This window comes from Thalassophryne amazonica, chromosome 8 (assembly GCF_902500255.1).
Source record: "Thalassophryne amazonica chromosome 8, fThaAma1.1, whole genome shotgun sequence".
NCBI lineage: Eukaryota > Metazoa > Chordata > Actinopteri > Batrachoidiformes > Batrachoididae > Thalassophryne > Thalassophryne amazonica.
Genome location: NC_047110.1, coordinates 43,405,953 through 43,422,198, shown reverse-complemented (window position 1 = coordinate 43,422,198; position 16,246 = coordinate 43,405,953). Strand labels below are relative to the sequence as shown.

General features: G+C 42.1%; 1 long non-coding RNA gene across 1 annotated transcript; it reads left to right on the top strand.

Annotated features, from left to right (window-relative positions):
- The first annotated feature begins 249 nt into the window (after nucleotides 1-249).
- Nucleotides 250-15,454, top strand: LOC117515073. The gene is made up of 4 exons (XR_004562032.1): nucleotides 250-332; nucleotides 5,176-5,185; nucleotides 8,164-8,167; nucleotides 15,444-15,454. It is a non-coding gene; the product is annotated as an uncharacterized LOC117515073 (long non-coding RNA).
- The last annotated feature ends 792 nt before the right edge of the window (nucleotides 15,455-16,246 follow it).

Below are 16,246 nucleotides of genomic sequence, written 5' to 3'. Positions count from 1 at the left end.
CCCTGAACTTTGTGATCTGATGAAGGTTATGTTATGAGGTGTGACGAGACAGCAAGTCATCCACTGTACCTCTGCAAATGTGAGTGACTATTCCTTTCACACATATACAGATGTAAAACAACTAAATAAATCAGATTAATGGTATACATAACCAAAGAAATCTGAGTCTTGGGGGAGAAATCCAGGTGTGTTAATCGAATTTCTCATAATTTGAAAACGGGCATTATCAGGTAAAGCATATTGGATTTTTCCTTTTACATGACCACTTAATCACATAAGGGCCAATAATCAGATAGCAACCAGATTTTTATGTGCATGTAAACGGGGCCAGTGTGTTATAGACAGACTAGTGAAAGCCTCCTGGAATCACAGCCTGCAAACAATCGAAAGCTGACTGACATAAAAAGAAAATTTTATCATGAGCTCCTGTTCATTTGAAGCAAGAGAAAAAAGCACCCTGTGTTCAGATATGGAAGGACATGCAGCTGTCTTTCCTTTGTTTTCTAGCATTAGGGTGTGGGAAAGGTGCTGGCACACCGTTTTTTTTTTTTGTTTTTTTTTTAAGAAAAAGGTTCCAAAACCGCCCCATAGTTTGTGCCACTACAGAATACCTCAATACCTCAGTGGTGGTGCACTTTTCCCCTCTAATTTCCCCTCGTGGCAATGTCTGATGTGTAGTGAAGCAAACTCTCAGACCTCTGCTGGTCTAGCCAGGGTGTCATTATGAGATACCGGAATCATTGCTTGCTATTTTTAACCCTTTGCCTGTACCAAGGAGGCCACAGACACAGCTGGGAAACCAGAACTTTGTGCTTCTTAGTGTGTTTGCGTATTTCTGTATGACCCTGAATATTTTCAGGGAGAAAATGTCTTGCAGTTTGACTCGTATATGTCTCCTAGAGTCCTCCTCACTACATTTTCAACAATGTTAGGGGTTGGCCACAGTGATGGTCTTCTCTGTCCTCGATGACCATAAACACATCACGCCTGACTGACCTACAGCCCACACAAGACCTCTAACCTATAGAAGCTGTGCTGAGAAAATACGGACATGCAAATCCGATACAAGGCAAGCAGAGGCTGTGCAACTTCCAGTGATTGTGATGCATCAGTTTGTATAGAACGCAGCATCTTGCAAGCATGAAGAAATGATCCAGAATCCACTCAGTTTTCATAATTCTGTTACATTTAAATAAATCAGCTGCAATTAAGAGTGTAGGTCAGGGGTACCCATATTTTTCAAATGACGTGTCAAAAAAGAATTTGGATGGAGGACCAAGGGAGCAAAAATTTAAGGTATATTACATTATTTTTCTGTACAAATCTACAGCCCCAATTCCAATGAAGTTGGGACGTTGTGTGAAATGTAATTAAAAACAGAATACAATGATTTGCAAATTCTCTTCAACCTATATTCAATTGAATACACCACAAAGACAAGATATTTAAAGTTCAAACTGTTAGACTTTTTTGTTTTTGTGCGAATATTTTCTCATTTTGAAATGGATGCCTGCAACACATTTCAAAAAAGCTGGGACAGGGGCAACAAAAGACTGGGAAAGTTGAGGAATGCTCAAAGAACACCTGTTTGGAACATTCCACAGGTGAACAGGTTAATTGGAAACAGGTGAGTGTCATGATTGGGTATAAAAGGAACAACCCCAAAAGGCTCAGCCGTTCCCAAGCAAAGATGGCACAAGGATCACCACTTTGTGAACAACTGCGTGAAAAATAGTCCAGCAGTTTAAGAACAATGTTTCTCAAAGTTAAATTGTAAGGAATTTGGGGATTCCATCATCTATAGTCCATGATATAATCAGAAGATTCAGAGAATCTGGAGAACTTTCTACATGAAAGCGGTAAGGCCAAAAACCAACATTTAATGCCGTGACCTTCGATCCCTCAGGCAGCACTGCATTAAAAACCAACATCATTGTGTAAAGGATCTTACTGCATGGGGTCAGGAACACTTCAGAAAACCATTGTCAGTTAACACAGTTCGCCACTACATCTTCAAGTGCAAGTTAAAACTCTACCATGCAAAGCGAAAGCCATACATCAACAACATCCAGAAATGCCACTGCCTTCTCTGGGCCTGAGCTCATTTGAAAAGTACAGACACAAAATGGAAATGTGTGCTGTGGTCTGAGTCCACATTTCAAATTGTTTTTGGAAATCATGGACGTTGTGTCCTCTGGACAAAAGGGGAAAAAGACCATCCAGATTGTTGCCAGTGCAAAGTTCAAAAGCCAGCATCTGTGATGGTAAGAGGGTGTATCAGTGTCCATGGCATGGGCAACTTACACATCTGTGATAGGACCATCAATGCTGAAAAGTACATCCAGGTTTTGGAGCAACACATGTTGCCATCCAAAGCAGGGGTGGTGGCCAAGTGGTTAATGCGCTTGGTTTCAGTTCAGGAGGTTCCGGGTTCAAATCCCACCCCTGCCACGTTTCTCCATGTAATGTGGAGTTGCGTCAGGAAGGGCATCTGGCGTAAAACGTGCCAATTCAACATGCAGGTCCACCTTGGATTTGCTGTGGGGACCCGAGTGCAAACAAGGGAGCAGCCGAAGGGACTTACTTTTTACATGTTGCCATCCAAGCAACGTCTTTTTCAGGGACGTCCCTGCTTATTTCAGCAAGACAATGCCATGTCACATTCTGCATGTGTTACAACAGCGTGGTTTTGTAGTAAAAGAGTGCAGGTACTAGACTGGCCTGCCTGCAGTCCAGACCTGTCGCCCATTGAAAATGTGTGGCGCATCATGAAGCGCAAAATACATCAACGTTGAACAGCTGAAGTCATACATCAAGCAAGAATGGGAAGGAATTCCACCTACAAAGCTTCAACAATTAGTGTCCTCAGTTCCCAAACGCTTGAGTGTTGTTAGAAGGAAAGGTGATGTAACACAGAGGTAAACATACCACTGTCCCAACTTTTTTGAAATGTGTTGCAGGCATACATTTCAAAATGAACAAATTTTTGCACAAAAATAACAAATTTTATCACTTTGAACATTAAATGTCTTTTCGGTGTACTGAGTTGAATATAGGTCGGAAAGGATTTGCAAAATCATTGTATTCTGTTTTTATTTACATCTTACACAACGTCCCAACTTCATTGGAATTTGGGTTGTAAGTTACAAATCACAAAATGCCCTAGGACAGACCTTGCATAACATTCTTGAATGAGGTAGTGATGACAAAATGAGGCCTTGTGAAGAATTTGGTGTTTTTGTTCCAAAGCCCACTAGATGGAAGTGTTCCATAAAAAGCTGCCAAGAAAACAGAAGTCCTTTGACCATCACAGAAACTCCACAGCACCCTACAATTTCTAGATGTAAAATTGTGGTTAGATATGGAACTGGGGCGAGCCCCAACGGCCCCTTCAAACAGAACACAAAATTGGGTGAAAGAAGCAGAAACTGGCCAAAAATCCACAAACAGCAAAACAAAATGGGGAACCATGAAACATTCCACCTGCTGTCGGGAGGAACACATGGTCAGACAGGCATGCATAATACCATTGCGTCAGTTTCGTGCATGATCATGCTCGCGTGCACAAACACACGTGTGAGCACACGGAAAGTCATGCACACAGCAGAGGACCAAAAAAAAAAAAAAACACCACAATTTATAATACTTAATTACTGTTAAAAAGAACGGACTTAGCCTCCGCCTAGACGTACACCAGGAAGTAATGAAATGACGTGGATTACTGTTCTCCCTTTTATGTTTTACATGAATTACCTGATGCTCTCGTCTCATGAAGAGTTGGCTACCGTGTCATGAAGAGCCAGCTCCTGTGTCATGAAGAAATCAGCCGGCATAGCGTGTTCAGTGCACAGTGATTCACTGGTGACTGCGTTGCAAATGTGATATGCGGTCCTCATGTAATCGTGTCTGTACATAATTATCAGCATGTCATGCAGACATGAGCGGCTGCCCGCATATGTGCATTGCGTGTTCACCAGATGAGTTGCAGTATACAGTGGTCAGCTGTTCCAGTATACAGCTGGACAGCGACCAGACTCCGGGACCCTCAACCACAGCTGACAATGTTGGATTCATGGTGTGTGTCTGTGTTGGGGGGGGCAACGACACACCCCACAACTCCGCAAGCCATTTGTGATGCGGGGTGTGACACACTCCACAAGCCGTGTGTGTGTGTGGCACAGTCACACGTGTGTTGCTTGGTAACACCACACTTTTCAGAGACAGCTCGTATGTGGTCATCTGCTCTCTACTCTTGTGCCGGCAGCGCCAATAACCACACCTATTCTTAGTGCCCAGCAAGTGGGGTTGGATGTTCGTGTGTGGCACCTGGAATTTGGCCGACATCGGCCGAAAGAGGGGTCGCATGGGAACTCACAGGGCACTCGCTGTCTTTCGGCTGCTGGTGTGTGCGAATGGTTGTGGCGACAACTGTATGAGGCGTTTGAGGCGGCTCCTATTTTTCATGAGTGGAATGCAATTCCTCATTCATGCCCCAGTCGGCTTCTATTGTGTTATGTGTGAAAGGGCCCTAAAAGATGTCCTTTGGGGCAGAAATAAAAAAATACTACTTTTGCTGTAAACATCATGCTGGGCAACATGATGGACCAACTCTAAGGGAGCCTGCAGGCCCCAAATCGAGTGGCCCTGGTGCAGTGCAAAAATGTAAGCTGAGCAAATACCACGAAGAGGCAGAAAGACACCCCCCCCCCAACACACACACACACAAACCACCACCACCTTCCCCTCAGAAGCACCATCACTGTCTCCCTGAATGCTGACAAAAAAGGTGGTTACACGTGCAATAAAAGTTATACTGTTGGAGGGTGTGGTTTACATGGGAGTTACTACTGGCTTATACATAGGATGTCTGACTCAGCCATGATGGTCCATAAAACACCTGGCTGATGAGATGTGAAAAACAGTGCAGCACTTGCTAAAGTGTTTGTATCTTACGTTACACATTTGTTGTTTTTATACACAATATAAAATAGAGCTACACAAAGCTACACTGACCCAAGCACAGTCTTTTAGGGCTTGCTGCTGGTCCATATCAGGCACAAAGCTACATAGTACCAAATAACACAGGTTTTAGCAAATGTAACATGATGTGTAATGTGTCAGCATTGCATTCTCCCAGACATGACGTGACTTGTACTGAACATTTTGTTTTGTCAGTGATTTTGCTGTTTAACCCCTTAACGCCCATCGTCGCATATACGAGGTCTGTCAATAAAGTATAGGTCTTTTTTATTTTTTTCAAAAACTATATGGATTTCATTCATATGTTTTTACGTCAGACATGCTTGAACCCTCATGCACATGCGTGAGTTTTTCCACGCCTGTCGGTGACATCATTCACCTGTGAGCACTCCTTGTGGGAGGAGTCGGCCAGCCCCTTGTCGGAATTCCTTTGTCTGAGAAGTTGCTGAGAGACTGGCGCTTTGCTTGATCAAAATTTTTTCTAAACCCGTGAAGCACATCGAAGTGGACACGGTTCAAAAAATTAAGCTGGTTTTCCATGAAAATTTTAACGGCTGATGAGAGATTTTGAGGTGATGCTGTCGCTTTAAGGACTTCCCACGGAGTGAGACGTCACGCAGCGGTCCCAGTCGCCGTTGTCAGCCTGTTTCAAGCTGAAAACCTCCACATTTCAGGCTCTATTGATCCAGGACGTTGTGAGAGAACAGAGAAGTTTCAGAAGAAGTCAGTTTCAGCATTTTATCCGGATATTCCACTGTTAAAGGAGATTTTTTTTAATGAAAGACGTGCGGGCGGATTGCAGCGTCGGCTCGCAGCCGCCGCGACGCTCCGCCACAGGAAAAACACCTCTGTTGGAAGCCTTAAGGACAAGTTGGAACATGTCCAGCTGTTAAACAATTTCTCATACACTCACTCCACTGAAAGCCATCAAAAGCCGCCTGGATTTTACAAATGGTTATCAACACGGAGGTGTTTTTCCTGTGCCGCCGCATCGCGCCGGCTGCGTCCCGACGCGCGGACCTGTCCGCACGTCTTTCATTAAAAAAATCTCCTTTAACAGTGGAATATCCGGATAAAATGCTGAAACCGACTTCTTCTGAAACTTCTCTGTTCTCTCACGACGTCCTGGATCAATAGAGCCTGAAATGTGGAGGTTTTCAGCTTAAAACAGGCTGACGACGGCGCCTGGGACCGCTGCACGATGTCTCGCACCGTGGGAAGTCCTTAAAGCGACAGTATCACCTCAAAATCTCTCATCAGCCATTAAAATTTTCACCGAAAACCAGCTTAATTTTTCGAACCGTGTTCACTTCGATGTGCCTCACAGGTTTAGAAAAAATTTTGATCAAACAAAGCGCCAGTCTCTCAGCAACTTCTCAGACAAAGGAATTCCGACGAGGGGCTGGACGACTCCTCCCACAAGGAGTGTTCACAGGCGAATGACGTCACCGACAGGCGTGGAAAAACTCACGCATGCGCACGAGGGTTCAAGCATGTCTGACGTAAAAACATATGAACGAAATCCATATAGTTTTTGAAAAAAATAAAAAGGACCTATATTTTATTGACAGCCCTCGTATGCTACAATCTCTGACTCAAATATGCAACTTATCAAATTGACCTGTATGCCCGTTGTCGCAAATTTGCAACATATCATTATTATTATAACATTATAACAAAGTCATTACCAGAATACCCAATATTACTATCTAGTTTTTGTGCAAAAGTGAAATTAATAATCTCAACATTATTTACCATCTACTTAAAGGCAAAAACACACACAAAACATTTTTTTATATACAGCTATATAAATTCGGGCGTTAAGGGGTTAAAATAACCCAGAATGAGGGTCCTTGAACAACCAATCAGAATGGCCAACATGTAAAATCAAACAATCAGAGGACCTACTGTCAGGGCTGGACTGGGGAAATTTTTCAGGCCGGGCATTTTTAACCAAGACCAGGCCACCACCAGATATCGAAGGGGGAAAAAATTAAGCCTGCTGTGACAGTGTTTTTTTTTTTTTTTGGTCCCTTAACCGATCAATGTGCACCAGGAGACACATACATTTTAACACTATAAGAAGCATTATGAAAAGTTCTCCCGAAATAGAGTTATCATAGGCTTATCAAAAGTACGATCTGTTGACAGTAGGTCACATTACTTAAATTTAGAAATAGAAATTATATAAAAACATTTGTTATAGAAATACTGTAGGCTATACTATAAATAATATATCATTACTTGTGTGATACTATTCATCACATAAAGCAAGAAATGACTGGATGACTGGACCAATGACTGGATACAAAGGTTGAACTTTTGAAACTGCAATACACAAAAAGGCCACAAGATGGAGACAGTTGTCTATCTCACTACAAGCTACAAGTAACATCAAGGATTTCTTTTATTACCAATTTGTGTTGCTAATCAACTTAGAGAATGACTCTCAATTTAAAGTAAAATGTTAGGTATGTGAAATTATGCCAGGACTTGGGAAAATACATTTTAGACAGGGACACCGTTATACCATGCCACCGCACCGCAGACTATGCAAAACAGCATACTTCGTATGACCGACGCACGACCGTCACACAAATAGAATAAAGAAACAACCTGGCGGCGACAGCATGGTAGCTAGCCATGCACACCATTTGCACAGGTTACACTGCTAGGCTAGGTTATGTGACTGGCAGAGTTAGCACGAACGGAAATAATATCCAACCTTAATTCATATCTGAGTGACCCAGTTAGACAGCACTTTACTTTGGACAAGAAGATCAGAATGTCTCTCACACACAGATGTCTGATTTATGAACAAGTTAGGTTGCTGTTCATCAATTAATAGCTGAAGTTAACCTTCATTTACCGTCATGGCCATAGTGGTCCCCACCTCACTTTATAGTCACCCTTTCTTGACTTCAATGAAAATATATGCTTGTTTTATAAAAAGTAAAATAAAGATCTCTTTCTTGACCTCATATTTAACTGTTGACAGCACTGTAACAGTAAAACCTGTAATTTCTAACCTACATTGTTAATAAATGTAACTATTAAATTCTTTCTAACATTTTTCTAACATTTAAATTTTCTCTAAACATTTTACTTGTCGAAATTATTATTATTTTAAGTAGTATTAGTAGTTGTAGTAAAAAAGGCTTCAAAACTGGACCTTTAATCTAGGGGTGTTGTGAGGGGGGGACAACCTTGCCCCACGCCCCCATTCCATCTGGATTCGCCCCTGCTTTGGCGTTTGAGCACAAAGAATGTATAACATTTATTTATGCAGAAAACATGACCAGATTTACAGGTTAGTAAGTGTTATTGCGTTTTTACATCATGCGCTCCCCAGAAAGAGAGTTTAGGTGCATTTGAGTGGAAAATAGTGTTAGTTGTTGACGCGTTGCAGAGGATCAGCTGTTTTAACGTGCAGATACGGAGCGGCTCAGCTCAGCTCTAAATAAAGGAGGAAAAAAAACATAAAAATGACTTTGTAAAGCTCAATACAGGTGTGCTGTTATCACCACGCTTTAAGAGGTGAGGACGAGTCGTAGCTGCTACAAAAAAAAAAAAACGCGTATGAAAAGCTCACAGGGCTTTACTTCGTAAAAAAAAAAATAATAATAATAAAAAATAAATCCACAGGTCAGTAGGCCATCAGGCCACCGGGCAAATGCCTGGTGTGCAATGCTATCAGTCCAGCGGTGCCTACCATCAGATAGCCTTTAAAAAGAAACCAATATCCACCAGGAACCAGATTAATGCAGAGACTTCTCTAATCCCTGTCTGCAGTGTTGAAAGGACACAAAGGAAGGGCTGACAATACCTAAATATGTAAGAATACCCTCATGTTGTATACACTCAGGGACAGACTCTACGTTCTGAGCACATTAGGCAATGGTAGCACATTGTTCAATGAACCTTCCAAACTTTTCTTGAGGGTCTGTGGTGCACAGTCTAAAACACAGTATGCAAATGTATTTGGTAGGGTTGAGCCTGATACTTGTTTCAGACGAGTATCCGGTACGGATAAAACATTTTTGAGGAGTACGAGCATGATACAAGTAAAAATCGTCAATATCGTTGACCAAATTGCACCAAAAATGGTGCAATTTGGTCCCCCAGACCCCCCAACTCAGTATAGCTAGCTTTCAAGCTCACCTCTCTTTTCAAAGAATTTGGTTAGCAGCTGCTTTCCCTCATTTAGTTTTCTTTCCCTGTCCTTTTTTTCTCTTCTTTTTTTGAAATCCTTTTGATTTTGACTTTGATTTTTTTAGGAAAGACATATTTTATTTCAGCCTAAACATTACGGCTACAACTAGTAATCAATTCATCGGTCGATTATTTTGTCGATTAATCGTTTTGGGTTTTTTTTTTACTTGCATGTGAGTTTTGCCATTATTTCTTTACGTGAGTTATTATTAAAAGGCCTTTATCGCTCAACATCAACGTTTGAGCTTGTAACAAAGTTATGTTATATTCTCGTCAAAAACATACCTGGAGTAGTGTTTTGTTTTATTTTGCACATATACATCACCGACACACCACAAAGAGATTTCTATCAGGTTTCACCCAATTATGAGCATTCTTAGATTCCTACAGCAACTATCTCAAGCACTGACAACATATTACAGCAAGAGTCCACAAAACTATTTTAAAGGCCTGACTAAAGTGTAATATGTGATCTTTAAAAACATATTTTCATGAAAAAAGACACAAATGTGCAGTTAACTGCATCTTTTTTTCTTGTGTAAAAACACAGCTTAGATGTGGTTTGACCGAAACAAATGGTTATTAAACTTAAATAAAACAGAGGTGAAGTGGGGGTTTAAGAGTCACTAGGTATTCACAGGAAACAGTTATTTATTTCTATATTTATTTATTTATGTTCATTGTTAGTTGGATTTATCTTTTGTGTTTAATCAGGTTCTTTTGTTTCTTTCTCTAAAATTGTATTGTAGCATTACTGGTTATTATTGCTATTATTGTTGTTGCTATTATTACTAATATATAAATAAAAACATAAATTAAAAAAATTACAATTTGTAATACATTTGACTCTTTTACAACAAACGCTGAGCCATGAATTATTATACAGAAAACAAATGTGCTGACAGCTGCAACAGCTTCATGCTAACTTTAACATTGAAAACGCCATAGACATGCTAACGCGTTAGCATCGGTCCTGTTTTAAGTTATAAAATACATCTACCAACTGTTTCATAAGACCATAACAGGTCAGATTAATATAACAAGGTAAATATTACTCACAGACATATGCTTTTTGTGGTTTTAGTGGGGAAAAATTAAGATAAAGTGGAATATAATAATGAACTGCCAAAGCACTGCTTCGATCTGCCAATCACTGCTTTGATTGGTTCAAGGTTCAAAGCAAAGCCGCACTGCAGAAATGGTTGATTTATATGGAAGAAACAAAACACTTGCGGTAAAACAAAGTTATTTAACAACTAATCAATGACTAAATTAGTTGACAACTATTTTAATAATCGATTAAATCAATTAGTTGTTTAAGCTCTACTAAACACCTCCTCATTCTGTCAGATCCTGTTTGGGATGTGTGTGTGTGGGGCAGAGTGCTGCCTGTGCGCCTGGGGTAAACCATTGTACAACTGTGCAGGGGTGGGAAGGGCCCTCAGAGATCTTTCAATATTATTCTTAGCGCAGAATTATGTTTTGCAACACTTATACATTCATTCAAATTATATTATTTTACAACATGAATTATATGGACATTAATAACATGCAACACAAAAATGTATTTAATGCCAGTTTTTTGTAGCCCCCCTCCCATGCTCTGTGCCCTGGGTACATAGTACCCTTTACTCCCCCACTCTGACGCCCCTGTGGCCATGTGACAGACGGCATTCTGTCCAGATTGTACCCTGCCTCACACCCTATGACTGCTGGGATGGGCTCCAGCTCCTCTGTGACCCTTAACTGGAGTAAGTGGGTATAGAAAATGGATGGCTGGATGAATTATTCATAGATGTTCATAGCCATATGAAATCAAGCAATCAGAGTCTCACCTGTCAAACTGGAGCACAAGGTGCACAGTGCTTTGGTACTGAACATATTTTTCATTAGTTACAAAAGCTTTCTTGTATTTATTTTATGATTTCAAAATGTATTGTGCAATTTGACAGAAAATTTGGTTCTTTTTTTTAATCAAGCCATCAAGTACCACAGATAGATGTTAGGGCATGAATACTCGATTAAATTTTGCAGGTGATCCAGACGTCAGAAATATCTGATTGTTCTTGTTAAGAAATACAAACATTGTGGTACTGCTCTCATGAGGGAAGCCTCGAAAACATTCTTTGGTTTTTGTACCCACTTCCTCCAATTCAGGGTCACTGAGGAGCTGCAGCATATCCCAACAGTCACTGGGCAAGAAGTGAGGTTCACCTTGGACAGACCGTCAGTCCATCGCAGAGCCACATATAGATAAAGAAACAGAGTTTAGAGTTTCCAATTCACCGAACCGGGTTGTCCTTGGAAATGGGAGGAAGCCGGAGCACCTGAAGGAACCCACATGAACATGGTTAGAACATGCACACGGAAAGGACTAGGCAGGACATGAACCCAGGATCTTCTTGCTGCAAGGCCATAGTGCTAACCGCTAATCCACCATGCTGCCTTCTGTATAATTACTGAATAAATAAATAAATGAATAAGCAAGCTGGACAATGCACAGTTTCTCTGGTCACAGCCACAGAAGTTCACAAGAAGCTACTTCCCTCACTTGTGTCCTTCTTGCTTGCACGTTCACTCAGGTTTGGGACCTGCCAACTCCAGACACACTTATCACACAGGAGCATACTGTTTGTATTTATAAACGATTGATGTAAATGAAGTCCAAGACATATTCAGTCACTTGGAAAGTTAATGTTCATGCATCCATCCTCTCACACCCGTCGCTATGGGCGGGCCCTAGGGGGCAGTGCCCGCCCACTGATATGCTTGGGCCCGCCCCGGCCCGCCCACCCAAGCCAGATCACAGTCACAGATCTCAAATAAATAAATAGATAAATAAAATCCTAATTTCATTTTATTTACTTGCTTTGGGTTAAAATGGCCAGTGTTGCATAATCACTAAGACATTTAATATATTAAAACCGTGTGAGTTTGTTGGAAAGTTTGTCTACGTATGTAATCACGTCAGTGTTGCCCAGCAACAATCAGTTATCACGTTTATGGGGGGAAACGAAGTGTGAGTTTTTGCCAGCAGACAGCAGCTAGTTTTTGTGCTTGCCTAAATGTGGATATACGTAACTGGTTTAAAACCCCAACATCGGTAACTTCGGATAAACCAACACATGATGTCGTTGGCAAAGAAAACCCTGGACCCATTTCTACCTCCGTGGATCCTGCACTGACACAGGGTGGACGAAAGAGAGGAGGACAGCGCTGGCACTCTACTCAAAGTAGGTCCAAATTTTTATTTGTGTGTGTGTGTGTGTGTGTGTGTGTGTGTGTGTGTGTGTGTGTGTGTGTGTGTGTCAGAGGCGATTGCTCTAAGACTGCAAGGGAAGCTCAGCTTCTCCTAAATTGTCAAAAAATAAGTGATCAAATATATACTGTTGTGTGTACATGTCACTGACTAAATATGCGCTACAACGCGCTCATCTTTTGTTCAGAATCAGCTTCTTATCACTGGTAACAACGCGGCTTTCCTCTCACTCAAACCCGCAGCTTCACAGCCGCGTTCACACCGGGCGCGATCAGATGCTACAAATTCGCGTGGGTCGCCAGGCGACGGACGCGCCTCCTTCGCCCGGTGTATCGCTCTGCTTGGGTGGACTTTCGCTGCGAAAATTCGCCCCGGTGCGTCATCAAATAGGAGGAGCTTCCATTCCGCTCGCCGGCTCCGGTTGTCAGTCAAGTCATCATGACGGACCTTGATCACACGGAGCGAGCTGTTGTGAAAAGCTCCCAATACAGAGAGTATCATTATTTGCTGCAGGAGCTGTGTCTGGGTGACGGCCGCTTTCAGCGGTCCTTCTGCCTCTGCGGGACCCAGTTTGAGGATCAACTGTCCCGTTCGCGCGCGCACATGTAAAAAAAAAAAAAAAAAAAAACTCCGCTGCTTGCTGCAGCTGGCTCTTCCCCCAAAAAACTCTGTCATAATTGTGTTTAGAAACCAGTCACCATTTGTTTTATTATACGTCTGTGTAGTTAATTAATAAAATATTCTCTACAGATGATTCGCTCGCGCGCGCACGTAATAATAAAAAGAAAAGGAAAAAGCTCCGCTCCTGCTGCTGCAAGTAGGGCTGCTGCTCGCTCCAAAAACTCTGTCATAATTGTGTTTAGAAACCAGTCACCATTTGCTTTATACAGGTGTGTAGTTAATAAGTAAAATAATCTCCAGGACGATTCGCGCGCACGTAAAATAAAAATAAAAAGAAACTCCGCTCCCCGCTGCTGTGGTGCTGCTGTTCGCTTCAAAAACTCTGTCATGATTGTGAAATAAAGGACAAAAGAGACATAAGTCCTGCTAACAGGCTGCTACCAGATACAGGACATGTTCACATCTTCAGTCAAACTCCAGACATCTCCACGTCACTACATATTCAGTCCCTGATTGGTCATCGCAGCGCGACGAGACGAAAAAGTTCAGATTTTTGAACTTTGGGAGGAGGGCAGCACGACGTGAGGCGACGCAATATCGCGTGACAAACGTGCAAAACGCTCAAAATCGCTTCACTCGCGTCCATTGTGTCGCGCTGCACGGTTTGGCACCAAAACGCGTCCTTACATAGGGATTACATGGCAACCTGTGGCTGCAGTCGCTCACGTCGCGCCCGGTGTGAACATTCAATAGCGAAGCAAAGAGTGCAGCGAAACGAGACGAGTCATTGGATAAATGCTGGGCTTTGTCCCGCCCATCGGATGCTCAGCGTGTCTGGGGGTCTATGGGGCAGTGGGCTGGCCCGGACGCTCAGCTTCTGCTGATTGGATGATCTGTCTGAGGCTGAATCCCTTTTTGATTGACAGCGAAATGAGCGAATCAGTGATCTTTTGGTGTAAACATCCGTGGGAGCATTTTTTAATTTTCATTCTGTTCTGAGTTCAGTGTTGCCAGATGTACGATAATTATCGTATTTGTACGATAGTTTTGCCCTCTGTACAATGTACGATCAATAATGGGAAAAAATCCAAAATGTACGATAATTTCAGTTGGTTGCCTAAACACGCATTTCTTTCTGACACCCAATAATCATTTTGCAGGCGTTGCACGCAGGCGGCATCAAGGACACACCACACACAGGGCTGCTGCTGGCTTTGGCCGGCCGGGACAAAGTCATTTGAAAGCCCGCCTCCTCTCCATACAAAGTAATGAGTTCCCATCCAATCTCTACCGTGACAGGAAGATTCCCCAACCATGATCGTCTTTTTTTTAAAAAAACTTTATTTCAACAAATGCAATAACAAACGAACAAAACACAAAAGCAAAGAGATATACAAGAAAAATAGTTCAAGTTCCTTATGGAGGTGTCAACATTTTTTCTGTGTTCAGCAAAATCTGCACAAGTGGCCATGGCATCGGATGACGACAGCAACCTCGAGGTTGAATTCGACTCTTTCTAGTCCGGTAATTAACACGTTTGTGTCCCTTCACAGAAAAAAAAAATCTTTCTAGTCTGGTAGTGCATTTGCGTTCTTTTTGTGCCATAGTTCCCCATTACTATAGGGATATTGTGAATTACTGTTTAAAAATGTGACATAAAATTCTTTGGAAATTAAAAAAAAAAAACGCTAAAATAGCTACGTTGTATGCGTTTTGTTTGTGTACGATAATTTCTCCCAAAATACGATAATTTTGAGGTTTTGGTACAATAGTTTCATATTTCATATCTGGCAACACTGTCTGAGTTGAACCGGAGACTTTCCTAATCCTCTTAGCGGCATTTTCTTTGTTGAAAACGACTAGCGACAAATCGAGCTTCTATTTCTGGTGGGTTTTTTTTTTTTGTTTTTTTTTGTAGCTGCTTGTGTTTGGAGACTGACTTCTATCACTCTTTCTGACTTCTATCGCAGTTTCTGTCCCTACCGAGCAACGGGTGCTGCTGAGCTCCTCCACCGTCACAAAGCACTCAGAGGCGGACAAACTTCACACGAGCCTCGCACCAGTCCCAGCTAGCCAGCTAGCTAGGTAGCAAGCTGCACATAATGGCAGACTATTTGAATGTTGTGGACCGGATTTAACTTAGAGTTAAACAGCAGGGCCGATCAACTCAGATTAATTTGGTGCAAAAGGTGGGGAAAAGTAACAGGTCTTTTCAGCTGTCCTGGTATGACAAAGTGAGCTGGCTGACTGGAAGTGCTGTAACAAATAAAACGTACTGTTTCTTGAAAAGGAACAGAGGGTATAATTTACGTATAAATAAACCGAGACATTTTATGACGTAGGCCGAAATTGAGCTTCCCCTCCTTGAAAGACCAGCATCCACCACAGGTGTGTGCGTGTGTGTGTGTGTGTGTGTGTGTGTGTGTGTGTGTGTTGGCAATTGGTACTATGACTGCGACCCGTCTGTTGGTTGCTTTAAAATGCACCCGCCGTGGTGTTTTTTTTTAGTTTGAGATGCTGCTTGTCATCTAATACGTCATGTGCACACTCAGTTGGTGGTGGCGGTGTGTGTGTGTTGGCAATTGGTAGCTACCCCTCTGTTGGTTGCCTTCAAATGCACCCGCCGTGGTGTTTTTTTGTTTGTTTAGTTCGAGATGCTGCGTGTGATCTAATACGTTATTTGTACGTGTGTGTGTGTGTGTGTGTGTGCGTGCGAACATGTGCGCACGTTTCTTTGTTTGTGTGTGTGTGTGTGTGTGTGTGTGTGTGTGTGTGTGCGTGCGAACATGTGCGCACGTTTGTTTGTTTGTGTGTGTGTGTGTGTGTGTGAGAGAGAGAGAGAGCGCGCTGGTCCGGTCATGGTTAATGCGATGATTATTGTGAGGGATTAGGGCTGCGTGAATAGTGAAAATAAGCAAAAATAAGGTATTAATAGTGGTGCCCACCAGGTGGATTTCATAAGTCCCCCTTAAGACTGAGATCTGGCGACGGGACTGCATCCTCTGACTTGTGTAAAGAAAACTGACTGGTAAAGTTAAAATGACTTGAGTTAAAAAATAATCATTAGTTTGTCCAATTACATTTGGCCTCTGAATATTGAGGGAATGTGAATAACATGGTTAATGCAATATGTTTTATTAAAGATAAAAGTCTGCACTATGAGTAGTAGTACAT